The following is a 14,197-nucleotide window of genomic DNA, read 5'->3' on the forward strand; positions in this document are numbered from 1 at the left end:
TCACCATTCCATCCACCACTCAATAACCATAGGGAAGGCAGAGTAAGATGAACCTTGCAATAAAGAACTGAGGGAGGCAAGAGGGAAAATAGCTCCAAATCTGTCTAGAAAGGGTGGTGGGAGCAGGTTTGTTTTTAAAATGATCACAGAATGGAAGGACATGCAGATAATATGTTTTGACAAGAAAGGAAGGGGAAGTAGAATTTTCAGAAACTTTGTTATGTTAAAATGCCTTGTGACATTTAAAGTAAAAAGGCTATATTAAATAACCAAACTGATTTTTAATTCCCCTTTTGTAAGTCTGAGTCTGGCTTCAATCTATGACCCAACTCATTTAACTTCATGTGTGTTCCAGGAAATGTACACATTTCACATTTCCTTTATTTATGTCCATTACAATTCACTGGGTAACAGTAAGTTTCAGGAGGGCCAGATTTCCTTCTCTACCCACAGAATATGTGATAAAATCTCATGCAAAAGATAAATTTGATGGGTTAATTAATAGACAATTAGGTTAATAATCTAATTTTTAAACAGGGGAAGGCCACACCAACTCATCTCATTGCCACTGTCTATATTGATGGAGCTAAATTTTTTTTTGACATTTGAAAGTAGAGACCTTAGAACAGCTTTCTTTTAATTTTCTGAGAAAAAGGCCCACATTGAAAAAGATCAGTAAGGATGAATGACGTTGATGTCAAAGAGCAGTTGCCTGAATGGCCACTCATACATGTACAAGAAATTTGGTTTCATGCCATTTTATTTTCATCCAGCCACCAGTGGAAGCAACACTTATAAATATTTTATTGACTAGCTTTCATTTCAACATAAGCAGTAAGAAGGAGAGCAGATGCTCCCACATCTACAGGATTGCCTTTGTGATGAAGCCAAATGCTAGGGCTGCTTTGGCATGAGTTTTAATATTGACTAGGTCTCAGGATCAAATGGCCTCATCAAGATCTGTTACCTTTCTGAGTTATCATGTAATAACTTTTAAATATTTCATTAACAACTCTGAGGGCAACCCATGTTCTTCACATTCTCCAGTAAAAAGTAGCCTTGTTTGGGGATAATTATTTCAAAGTTTTCCTACAATGATGACCCTTTAATCTACCCTTTTACTTCCTTATCATTTTTTTTCCCTTACACAGCAACACAACCTGGTTTTAATGGCTCCGATATAGAGAACAAATGAGTCACATGTTGAATATCACACCATCTCCTTCCACTCTTCTTGGGATCTCTACTTTGTTTCTTCCTGTCATTCAATATAGATATCATTCTCTCCACATTGGAAAACTGGTTTTTTTTTTTTCTCTCAAAAAGGTTATAATTGGCTGGGAATATGGCCTAGTGGTAAAGTGTTCGCCTCATATACATGAAGCCCTGGGTTCAATTCCCCATCACCACATATATAGAAAATGGCCAGAAGTGGCGCTGTGGCTCAAGTGGCAGAGTGCTAGCCTTGAGCAAAAAAGAAGCCAGGGATAGTATGCTCACGCGCTGCGTCCAAGGCCCAGGACTGACAAAAAAAAAAAAAAAAAAGGTTATAATTTATCACTGCTGGGAGTGTACTCTTCGGTCATATAAGCTCATAAGAGAGGAAATGCAATATAGACAAGCTTCCATATTGTTTTTCAAAATGTCTGCACTAATTTATATCCCATCATCAACACAAAAAGGTTCCATTTTTCTGCTATCTGATCAAAACTTATTTTCAATGTGTTTTATAATAGCCATAGTAAAGTGGCATCTCCCTGATGGAGGATATCAAGCTTCTTTTATTTAACAAATATATTTTGGCCAGTTTTGCATCTTCTTTTGAGACCTGTCTACTTTGGTCTGTTGCTTATATTTAAAATTGTGTTTTTCTTATGTTTGTTTGCTACTGTGTTTTGGGATTCTTTGTATATTCTAGTTATTAACCTGTTGTCAGAAATGCAATGTAACATCATTCTTCCTATTCTGTAGGTTGTCAGTTCGCTCCACACATTGCCTCTGCTCTGTACCTTCTCTGTACAAACACTTTTGAGTCTCATATAAATCTATTTGTTTGTTTGTGCTGTTAGCATTTCCTTAGCCTCAGGTCCTCAGCTCCTCCCACTAGCCCCCAGATCCACCCATACCTAATGAGCCACTCCTACTCACTACCTAACTACTTCCCCTTTACCCCCAGAGACAGAAGCTGCCACCTGGATAAGGGGCAGATGCCATGTAACTCCCTCTCCCATGGGAACTATGGCCCCACTAATAAACCTCCTTATGAACCTTTTTCTCCTGTCTGTGATTATCTCCACATGGTGCTCTGGGATGGCCGGGACCTATGCTTTTATTGGTGCCGACCTGGTATAGGTACCCCGCTGGATTTGCTCCCCCATTCCTGGGGGTTCCAAGCTGCCCCCGGGACCTATTCTGCTGTCCTATGCCCACCCAGATGACCACTGAGGTAACTTCTCCTGACTGAGAGCTCTACTTCCATCCACCATGACAATCTACAAATTTGCCCTCACACCCAGGGTAAGTGATCATCTAAACGAGGGCTCGGATCCAATTTTCCGATTTAGCTTAGGGCCACAGGGCCGTGGCTTCTGGGCCACACCAAAAATCTTGGCACCAAGTTCCGAGCCCCACTCAATGACTGGAGCATAGGGCCACAGGGCCAACTCCACGCTTGTCGGAGACACAGTGACTAGGGTGACGATTCCATCACTGATTGTCTCTCACATTTCAGCTGACCAGAGTAATACCTAGGACTCTTGGTATTTAATTCCTCAGCTCCGCTAACCACTTACCATGGGAGGGGCACAATCTAAAAGCTGCACAAGTTTGAGTCCAATCTTACAAATTTGGAATATTTCTACAGGACATAAGTTATATGAGCACTCGGGTAGATGGAGCTCTCTCTCTCTCTCTTTCTCTCTCTCTCTCTCTCTCTCTTTCTGCCTCTCTAAACTCTGCCTACCTGGCTGTGATAGGATGGGCTGGTACTAGCTTCCAAAGATACCAATATTTGTTTAACATCTGCTTTGATTGATGTTTGTTAAGCTTGGAGATTTGGTTAAGTTCTGCTTGTTGTTGGCTAAATCCTGTTTTCTCTAGCATTGACCATGTGGTGGACAATAGAATTGGTTTTAGCAAGCACCATCTTGGTTCCATCAAGGTTCCAAAAACTCTTGGAGGTGGAGTCCCACCTATCCCCCAGGTGATGGGCTTGCCGAATTCCTGGAGGCAGGGCAGGAATGTGGAGACTCAAGCTCTGGGTAACCCTGCCCCCCACCCTGAACTCTGTAACTGGGGCCTTGCAATTCAAATGCTCAGAGGTGAAGGTGTCTTGCTGTGAGCCTGCTAAGGCTCTGACCAGCTCCGCTGCCATTATGCCATGCCAGGTGTCTGTGTTCTGTTCGTGTCCTGTCTCCTATCTCCTGGACCTTCTCTGGTCATAGCACCCCACTTCAGTTCCCCATTGGAGCTAAACTGGTTTCTCAAAATGTGGCTTCTCTGTTTCATCACCAGATAATCTTTGAAAATTTTTGTTTGCCGGAAAAGTTTTTTTGTTTTCTAACTGACCACGTCGTTCTTAAATATGGACAAAATAATATCATTTTGCATTGGAATTCCAGAAAACTTACATGGCCAATTTTTTTTAAAAAAAATTCTAAGCGCACCCCAAAGCTTGTGCACAACTGTATGTATGTCAGTCTGTTTGTCTGTCTGTTGGTAAAACATGCAAAAACTGGCTTCAAGGTTTCAAAATTACTTGCTTTTGACTACTATTTTAACTTACTTTAAGTCTTGGGTTAAACTGACAGAGTTGCAAATGAGACTTACTCCAAGGTTAAAAGCATCAGAGTTGTGTTTGGTGGCCACAGAGTTGCATTGGGGTAGCATTGGTGTCTTCCCCCTCCATCTCTCAGAAACTGTCATGGCTGCTGCAGAGAGCAGACTTGGTTGGCCTTTGGTCTGTGTGGATTTTGTGACTAGGAAGATATTTCTTTCTTTCACACCTGAAAACATAGTTACATTAATGTATATGCCCTATTTGCTAAATCATAAAAAGACCAAAATAAATTCAAACTTATTGCATGCACAAAACCATAATAAAACAACCTTTTAGTAAAAAGTAAAAAAAAGTATCCTTCAAGTAAGCATTACTGGGAATATAGTCAGAGTATTTCATATAAATTTTGATTATATTACTTTCTTTAATCTCCATAATGATACATCATACAATTTGTATTTATTTATATTTGAATTAAATTTTAGGATTTTGTCGCATTTTTTGTAGGCATGGCTTTTTAAACAAAAATATTCACTGCATTCAAAAGGCCAAACCAAGAAACTCATGAAGTTAAGTCAAATGCTCACTAAATTCCCCTTAGCACTCCAAATGTTTCAACATTTTGTCTGTGGGGAACAAGTTTAATCTATCTCTGCCTTTTCCTTTCTGTTTCTTTTGTAAAATAAGTAGATCTACCCTACTTACATGTACAAATATAGACACACATATACATATAAACACATTGACATGCACATACACATATAAGAACATACACATGTATGTTTGTTCTTTATTATCATGTTATATTTTATTATATATTTCTCAATTAAGATGCTTAATTAAGATTGCAGGAAGTGGCACATAGAATAAATGTTAAATATTTCCCCCAGCCTATAATCTATGATTTAATTTGATTTGTTTTCTTTTCTTGCATTAGGAATTTGAGAAACAAGCAAAAAGTCTGCCTACATCCAGATTGTTTGTATTGGAATTAGTTTATGTTTTTTTTTTCCATTTATATACACTTTGCTATTTTTACAATTAGATTTAATATACTTTGGAGACCCTTTTTGTATAATCTATGAAGGAGATGTAAATTCTGTACTTCAGTGATTATGAAGTCTAATCACACTTACTATGAAGCTAGTATTACAGAGTTTGAGGTGTTGCTTTACCTTATGTTAAAGTTCTATACATTTTCAGGTCTTTTTTCTGGCTTCATATTCTATTTCACTGCTATTTATGTTTATTCCGAAGCCACTGAACTGCTATTTAATTACAAAAGCTTAGTTGTTTGCTGGGGTATCTATAAGAAGCATGCCTCAGGGTTCTTCAGTGTTTTGTAACTTGCATGGTTATTTTTCCATATCAGGTTTTATAGCTACAAAGTAATATTAAATAATCTTTTCAATAACATTAAATCTAGTGTGCATTTTCTTTTTCTTTGGTTTAAATATGTATTCCCATCTTTCCGATAGTGTTTATTATTTGTTATTATTATTATTAAGTAATTATTTTTAACTGAGTACTTGGGTTTGAAGTAAGAGTCTCAGACTTTAATGGTGATTTCACATTTCCACTTAGAAGCTTTTGCACATTCCTTGTTCAATTTTTGTATATTTAAAAAATTTGAATTCCAATATTTACATTCATCACTATTTTTAATTTTAGTTTTCGTTTTCTTAATGTATTTCCTCATTTTTTTTTTTTTTTTTGGCCAGTCCTGGGGCTTGGACTCAGGGTCTGAGCATTGTCCCTGGCTTCTCTTTGCTCAAGGCTAGCACTCTGCCACTTGAGCCACAGCGCCACTTCTGGCCATTTTCTGTATATGTGGTGCTGGGGAATTGAACCCAGGGCCTCATGTATATGAGGCAAGCACTCTTGCCACTAGGCCATATCCCCAGCCCCATTTCCTCATGCTTTTAAAAAGACATTTTTGCAGTTTTCCAAAGTAGTTGGCTCTTTTTCAATTTTGTATTTTATTGATGTGTGTATTTGAGGCTTTGAATATTTTCTAGGCTATGGTACCAGCTATAGATACTGTTATGCAAGGGTTTTGTTGACATTTAATATTTTTCTATGATTATGATCTTTGTTACTACTTTTTCTCTAAAGTTATTGGTCAATTATTTTATCTAAAGTTTTTCTTTGTACTAGGATTTGACCTCATGTGTTTTCCTTATTAGTCAGTTGCTCTACCACATAAACCACACTTCCAGCACTTTCTCTTTACTTATTTTTCATATAGAGTTTTTTTTCTTTTGGCTAGGTATAGCCTTGGAACATAATCCCGCCACATAAGTTCTTCCATTTAGTTAGGATTACAAGTGCCCACCACCATATCCAGCTCATTGACTGGAATGGGTCTCACTAGCTTAGGATCTTGACTGGCCTCAAACTATGAACTTTTTTATCTCTGCCTCCTAAATCGCTGAGATTACAGTGATTTATCCACTAATCCCTATAGCCAACATAATTTTATTCTTATTTTTCAAAATTTACATTAGTGAATAAGCAGAAAATTAAGCAAAATGTACACTAAACAGCCATATACCCAACTTTCTTTTAGCCTATTGTCCTTAGTGTTTTGTTATTTGTACTTCAACACTTACCCATCTATCAATGTATCTATTAATCCAAAAGTTTACCAAATTATTTCAAAGATTCATACATAATGTATATCCACACTAACAATTATTTTAAATTTATTTGGGATACTGTCACTTGAAATAAAATGAACAAACCAGACTGTGAATACGACAAATGGATAATTATGGCAATCATGTAAGAGAATATAAAGCATTTACTTTATTCCCAGAAATCTCTCTCACATTCATTCCTCCAGACTTCATTTCCAACATACCAGATACAAGCACTTGTTTTACATTTTTAGCACAGATTATTTTTTCTTGTTATAGGATTTTAAATATGTATGTGGAATTCAAATTCTTCTGGATAGAAATCCTTTCACTCATTTTTATTTACTTTTCTTTTGATCGTCTATGGTTTTAAACATTTATCCATTTTATGGGTGTGTCATTATTAGTTTATTTGAAGAACATTAGAGTAATCCATTAGGTGAATATGCCATACTTTATCTAGTTTCTTAGTGATCTATATTTAAATTACTTCTTGATACATATTTAAAATATTTCCAGTTTTTATCATTATGAAAAATAAGCTCTGGATTTTTTGTGGAAAATTAATTTTCATCTTGATTGAACAAATACCTAGGAACATAACCTTGGGTAATGGGTTAGTTATGTAGTTTGTCTTTTAAGAAGAGGAGCCAGAAATAAGTCATAATAAAATAGTGAAAGTCGACCTCATCAAACTTAGAAATACTGGCTTCAGTATTACCATTAATAAAAACCAATAGGCAAATACAGGCTATGAAGGATTGTTTTCCAAATATAAACCCAACACCAAATGGTGTAAAGTACATAAAAACTCTTAAACTCAAATGAAATACACATAGTTCCATGTTTTGTTCAAAGGCAAAAAAATGTGAATATGTATTTCAAAATAGACCAATATTAGTGGTTAATAAATACAGCTGAAAAGTGTCATTAGTCATCATAAAAATGCAAATTAAAGCCCCAATGAAATGCAAATTCCTACCCACATAAGTACTAATTAGATTAATTAAAGAGTGAATATAACACATTGGAAAACTTTTGGAGAAGCCAGAGTTTCCTGTACAATTTCATGTTTGTGTTATAGTTTAGTTATTAGATGCCTACTGTTTATTTCCCTCCCGGTTCATTGTACTGGGGCTGGAACTTTGGCTTGTGTGCTGGTTTTGTAGCCAGTCTACCACGTGAGTCTTCCTCCCGCTGTCTTTATGCTTTCAGATTGGTTGTTTTGATGCTGACCAGAGTTGGCCTCAAACTGATCTTCTTACCCATGCCTCCCTGTAGTGAGCAACGCCTAGCTCATCTTGCTTGTTGAGATGCAGGTATCACTACCTCTTTGAATGAGGTAGTCTCAAATTATGATCCTTTTAATCTCTGCCTGCCAATCATATTTTTGATTGTCTGTCTTTTGGCTTAAAATGTTATAAACTACCTACTTTCATAATTTGTTATCAAGGACATTATAAACTTCAGTAATAAATACATTTTTGTCAAAAATATATTATTGTCTCATAGTATTGATATAAATCTAATCTAAAACTAATTTAGTTTTGTTTTTTTCTTTATTGTCTAAGTGTGGTGCAGAGGTGTTACAGATTCATATGAAAGTCAGTGAGTTTTTTGGCTTTTAAAATTAACATGAGAACTGGGCTCACACCTATAATCCTAGTTACTCTGGAGGCTGAGATACGAGGATCGTGATTCAAGGCTGACCTGGGGCAGGACTGTCCATAAGACTCTTATCTCCAATTAAGCACCAAAAATACCCAGCAGTAGAACTCTAAATCAAAGCGGTAGAGCCACTACCTTTGAGCACAGAAGCTCAGGGACAGCACCCTAGTGGTTTTGCTCTTGTGTCCTGCCTTCTTTTGTACTTTCATTGCATCTTGTAAAATTTTTCTATTCATTTGAGACCTGTAAATTTTTTTCTATTTTTACAGTGGCTGAAACTCCCAAACCTCTAATTCTGCCTTTGTATTTCCAGGAACAGGTCTCTGTCTGGAAGATACTTCAGAACTGTAAGCCATTAGCTCACACATCAGCTTAGGAAACAATGCCAGAAATATGGACAAAAACCACATATTTAATTCAGATACAATACACAACTTAAAGACATTAACAGAAAAGTACAAATATACCGTTTTCAAGTATTTCAAATGTTTGTTGACTTGTCTTTTACTAAACAGTCTGTCTACTACCATGAGACATTCACTGACCTTGGTATTTTGAGAGTGGGTGACAATATGACAAACAACTCAATGCAGGCCTTGAGCTCACCATCCTGGTATTTCTGACTTCTGAGTTCTGGAATTTCAGGTGTGTACCAAGAACATTTGGTTTATCATCTTATTGGTCCATACTTATCATTTCCTGTGCAAAATCTTTCACCCAAATGTAAGTTTAAATTATCTTCTTCCAGGGCTGGGAATATGGCCTAGTGGTAGAGTGTTTGCCTCACATACATGAAGCTCTGGGTTCAATTCCTCAGTATTACATACATAGAAAAAAAAAGTGGTACTATGTCTCAAGTAGTAGAGTGCTTGCCTTGAGCAAAAAGAAACTAGGACAGTGCTCAGGCCCTGAGTTCAGATCTGGCAACACACATCATCATCATCATCATCATCATCATCATCATCATCATCATCATCATCATCATCTTTCCCTCCTGGGGTATATCTGGCATGTCCTTTCATGCTAGTCCATTACTGATTATGTTGCTTAGTTTTGATTTGGTTTTTCTAAAATATTTGTATTTTAACTTCAGCATATTTCCAAAGCATGTGGAATTCAGGAGTGACTGAATTTCTTTTCTTTTAGAACTTTATAATCTTTTCCTTTACATTCTGGACTCCATCCTGTGGTAGAAAAGATCACCAATGATATGATTGCTTCAATGTGTGTTTCTTAATATTTTTTTCTGCAACTGAAATTAAGACTCTTCCTGTTCAATGTTTGATAGTCATGTACTTTTTTGTAGTCATTAAATTTGGTAAGCTGAGTTTCTGGTTACCTTATTTTCATGTCATTTAACACCTTTGGCGGCATTCCAAAGCTTTTGCATTTGGAAATGCCATTATTTTCCAAATATATTTCTGACTCATTTTCTTTTTATCATTTTTTCCTCTGGTTCTCCGATTGAATGTATGTTATATGTTATGATATCTGATCACAGGAAACTTCTCTTGATGTAATTTAGCAATTTTTTCTACTTTCAAATTAGATGATTTATTTTGATTTCATTTAAGTCTTATTTATTTTGACATTTTTATTATGTTACTAAACCAATTCAATAACTTTCATTTCACTTATTATTCCAGAATTATAATTTACAGTTTGTTTCTTACTACTTTTTTTCTCCTGTGCGAGTTCTTCTACCTGCTCAGGATAAGGAGAACGCATTTTGTACATTGTTGGGCAGAGTAATAATGGATATTTTCAAACCTGTCTCTGGTGTTTATAATATCTAATAGTCTCAGATATAGTTTACATTGATTTTCTTTTCTCTTAAGCATACTTTATATTTTCTTCTGCTTCATTTATCTATTAGTTTCAAAGGTTACATTTAGTGGCTCTTATGATTGATGCATTATAGAAACTGTGGGTACTATTACCTCAGAAAGGATGACAATGATTTTTTAGCAATTAAGTTCAAACTGTAAATTTTCTACCTTATAATGAATGGCAGCTGATTCAATCATTTTGTCTTTCTTTTTTCATGTATCATATGTAATCAGTGAGGAGTCAGGCAGAGATTGGGGCATATTTGTCACTAGACTTTGGGTCTTCCCAGCAGAGGATGCTCACTTTTAGCTGTGGATGGTCTGTTCTATTCCTTCTGATTTTAATCTGCCACTAGCTCTTTAGGTGTCAAGGTGGTACAACCTAGTGCAATTAGCATATTACTATGTTCTATCTCCAGGTAAGAATATCACAAATGCAGTATTTTACCCTGTATTTTATTTGTTAAAATGTTGATTGCCTCTAGTTTCTGTCTACATTTTCAAGTTCTACCTTTCTTATAACTTTTATTAATCCACAGCTTGTAAATACAGAATTACATGTTCCTCTTTAGAAAATATAAAACTTACTTTTATATTTTTTGTGATGTGACTTCATGTACAATTTAATGGGACAGCTGGTACAACTAGATTCCATTCTATTGTATCATCTTGATCATATTAATTTTGCATAGTATTTTACATTTATAATATTGCTTCTTTGCTTCTCTTTTCCGCTGTTAGCATGCTTATCTTGTTAGTGCTTCTTTTTTAGTATGTGTGTTAGTTGTAGTGATGGAATTGAGGGCCTTGCACTCTTACTGACTTTCTTACTCAAAGTTGGTGTTCTACAACCTAAGTCATACCTCCACTTCTGGCTTTCTGGTTCTTAATTGGATATAAGACTTTTCAGATTTGTCTGCATGGGCAGGCTTAGAACTGTTGCTCCTCAGATCTTAGCCTCCTGAGTAGCTGATATTGTAGGTGTGAGCCATTCACAACCATTAAATGTATCATTTTGGGTTTTCTTGTTTTGGTTTGGTTTTTTTGTTTTGTTTTTGTCTGGTTGTGACTCTTGAACTCTGGGCCTGGGTGCTGTTCCTGAGCTCTTCACCTCACTGCTAACACTGTACCCACTTGAGCCACAGCACCACTTCTGGTTTTCTGATTGTTAATTGGAAATAAGAGTCTCATGGACTTTCCTGCCCAGGCTGGCTTTGAACCAAGATCCTCATATCTCAGCCTCCTGAGTAGCTAAGATTACAGGCATGACCCACGAGCGCCTGGCTTAAAGGTATCTTTTATAATACTAGTTTAAAGTACATCTCGTATAATTCCTAATGAAATACTCAACAACTTAGCATTTGGTTTTAATTATTTTAATATAATTTATAAGTATTGTAATAAGTTAATCAGTAGACTTCATTCTATTTTCCCTTTCTTTGTATTTCTCCCCTCTTTTTAATTGCATTGCTTTTCACTTAGAGGAAAATATGCTATTTAATGATTTTTTGTTTTTGTCACCATTTAGATTACAAAGGAAAAAGAACAAGGCGAAATATTCTCAATATGACATATTACATTGTAAGTACACACAAAATGATAGGGGAAAAAATTCCAAACATAACAGTCATGTACTACAGCAATTGTCATAGATTTTTCTTTTTCAGCTCTCCAGAAGTCATTTGGCAAGCTAGACTTTGTCACTTAGTACATTTCTCAGGAAGGATTTTTGAATAGAGGATACTCTAGTTTTACAGGTTAAACTAGATTTATTACCACATTAATAATTTATAACATCTTGGTTGGAAATGAAATCTTTTAAATCACACTTCCTTTCTTGGAGTTTCTGAAAAAAAATGCTTTTCAATTTTTTTTCTCTTCCATGTTGTTGCTGAAAAATATTTAATTCCAATTATAAATTTCTTCATTTTTTATGTGACTAACTCTTCATGCCAATAGGCATGAAGTTTTGTTCAATACTAATTTCCAAAAATTTTATTGTGATATATTTTTTGTTGCTTGTTTGTGGAAATAGTACTATCTTGTCATAAGCCTATTCATGAATTTTAACTCAAGAAATTTTCCTGAAAAATATTTTGCTAATTCTTTTTTATTTTTCTCTACATTATTTTATTATTTGCTTTGCTTTTTTTCCTTTTATTTACTTTGCTTTTAGCAGTGATGAAGTCAAATCCAGGGCTAGAACTCTTTCAGATATATCCTCAGTTCCAGTTATTTTATTTTATTTTGGATATTTTAATTATATTGCTATCTTTATTTTCCTGTATTCCTTATTAATTACATTTGTTCCTTTTATGCCACTTCATTTATTGCCTTTATGTATTGACTATTCAATGAATTTCTTCATATGAAGTTTTGTATAAGCAATTTGAACTGCCCCTTTTCATATCTTATTTTATGTATTATATTTTTTCCTTCTGATTTATTTTGCCAATTAACCTTATGATCTTTATAAATTTTTTTCTCCAATGTAAGTAGTTTGAATGTAGGTACAGATGCTTGTTTAACAATATTTATTCAGGTTTGGGTGCAATGTTACATTTTCTTTCTCCATTGTGACTATTTGGAAAATAGTTGTGAATTCAGAATTTTAATTCTTAGGGCTCTTTTCTTTTTGTATTTCTTTGTATGGCTAAGTATAACATCATGTACATTTGTGGTGTTTCTTCATTACTAGAAACTCATTGTATTTATATGTGGTTAGAGAACTTTAGCTATCTTTCTATAATTTGTACTTTGAGAATATTATTTTCCCTTCATATACTGAATTGCTTATTTTATGAGACAACAGTTACCTTATCTAACTGTGAGTCTTTCATCTGATTGTTTATATCGAATGAAGCTAGTCCTCTATAACTTCGATATTAAAAAGTCAGCTTAGCTAGATATGAAGTCCTTGTTACACAGTTCTTTCCTTAAGTCTCTTTACAATATTCCTTATAACCACCTCTTGTTTCATTTTTTATTGCCACTGCTGTCATGTTTCCAGACAGTGACATTTTCTGATTTTTCCATTTCTCCTGAGACAGAGCCTTCCTGAGTCTACCACCTGGAGATCTGCTCACAAAATTGCTCTCTATCCTGTGATATCAAATGCTCTGGGTGACAAAACCATCCTCAATATTCACAAGACCTGTAAGACTCTCTCTTACTGATGAGAATATCTGTGTTCTGACCATCCCTGTCCACTATCACTGTGTCTTTTTCTACTTCTGTTACAGTTTGTAACTATGTATCCGAAAGACTCTATTTTTTAAAGCTTCAATGTCAACCTGTGTCAACTTTATGGAAGGTGATGGAATCTTAGTAAGTGGAGCTGAGAGGGAGGAAGTTGGGTCAGGGAGGGATGGCACTTAAGGCAAATATTGAAAGCCCAACACCACTCTATCCATTGGTTTTTGTTGTTTGTTTGTCTGTTTGTTTCCAAGCTCTTGAACTTCCTTTGTTTTTTTAAGTTTTTATTATCAAACTGATGTACAGAGAGGTTACAGTTTCATACATTAGGCATTGGGTACATTTCTTTTACTGTTTGTTACCTTGCCCTTAATTCCCTCCACCCCTCCCCCTTTCCTTTCTCCCCCATGAGTTGTTCAGTTCATTTACACCACAGTTTTGCAAGTATTGCTTTTGTCGTTGTTTGTCTTTTTTTTTTTTTACCCTGTGTCTCTCGATTTTGGTATTCCCTTTCAATATCCTAGTTCTAATACTAGTATACACAGTTTCCAATATACACAGATAAGATACAGAGATAGTGTAGCTACAACCACAGGAAGGGGATACAAGAAGATCATCAATAATAGAGGCTACAGTTACATATGGCATGTTGAAAGTAGATGCAACAGTAATACAACAATTGTTTCCGTATCATGGAGTTCAGTTCACTTAGCATCATCTTATGTGTTCATAAGGGTACAGTTATTGGGCTCTTGTGATCGTCTGCTGTGACTTGCCTAAACATGTGCTAATTATTCCTTATAAGGGAGACCATAGAGTCCATGTTTCTTTGGATCTGGCTTACTTCACTTAATATAACTTTTTCAAAGTCCTTCCATTTCCTTACAAATGGAGCAATGTCATTATTTCTGATAGAGGCATAAAATTACATTGTGTATATGTACCACATTTTCCTGATCCATTCGTCTACTTAGGGGCCTCAGGGTTGGTTCCAAATTCTCGCTATGACAAATTGTGCTGCGATGAACACTGTTGTGTTGGTGGCTTTAGTGTGATTTTGTTTGTGGTCTTTTGGATAGATACCCAAA

This window comes from Perognathus longimembris, chromosome 5 (assembly GCF_023159225.1).
Source record: "Perognathus longimembris pacificus isolate PPM17 chromosome 5, ASM2315922v1, whole genome shotgun sequence".
NCBI classification, from domain to species: Eukaryota; Metazoa; Chordata; class Mammalia; order Rodentia; family Heteromyidae; genus Perognathus; species Perognathus longimembris.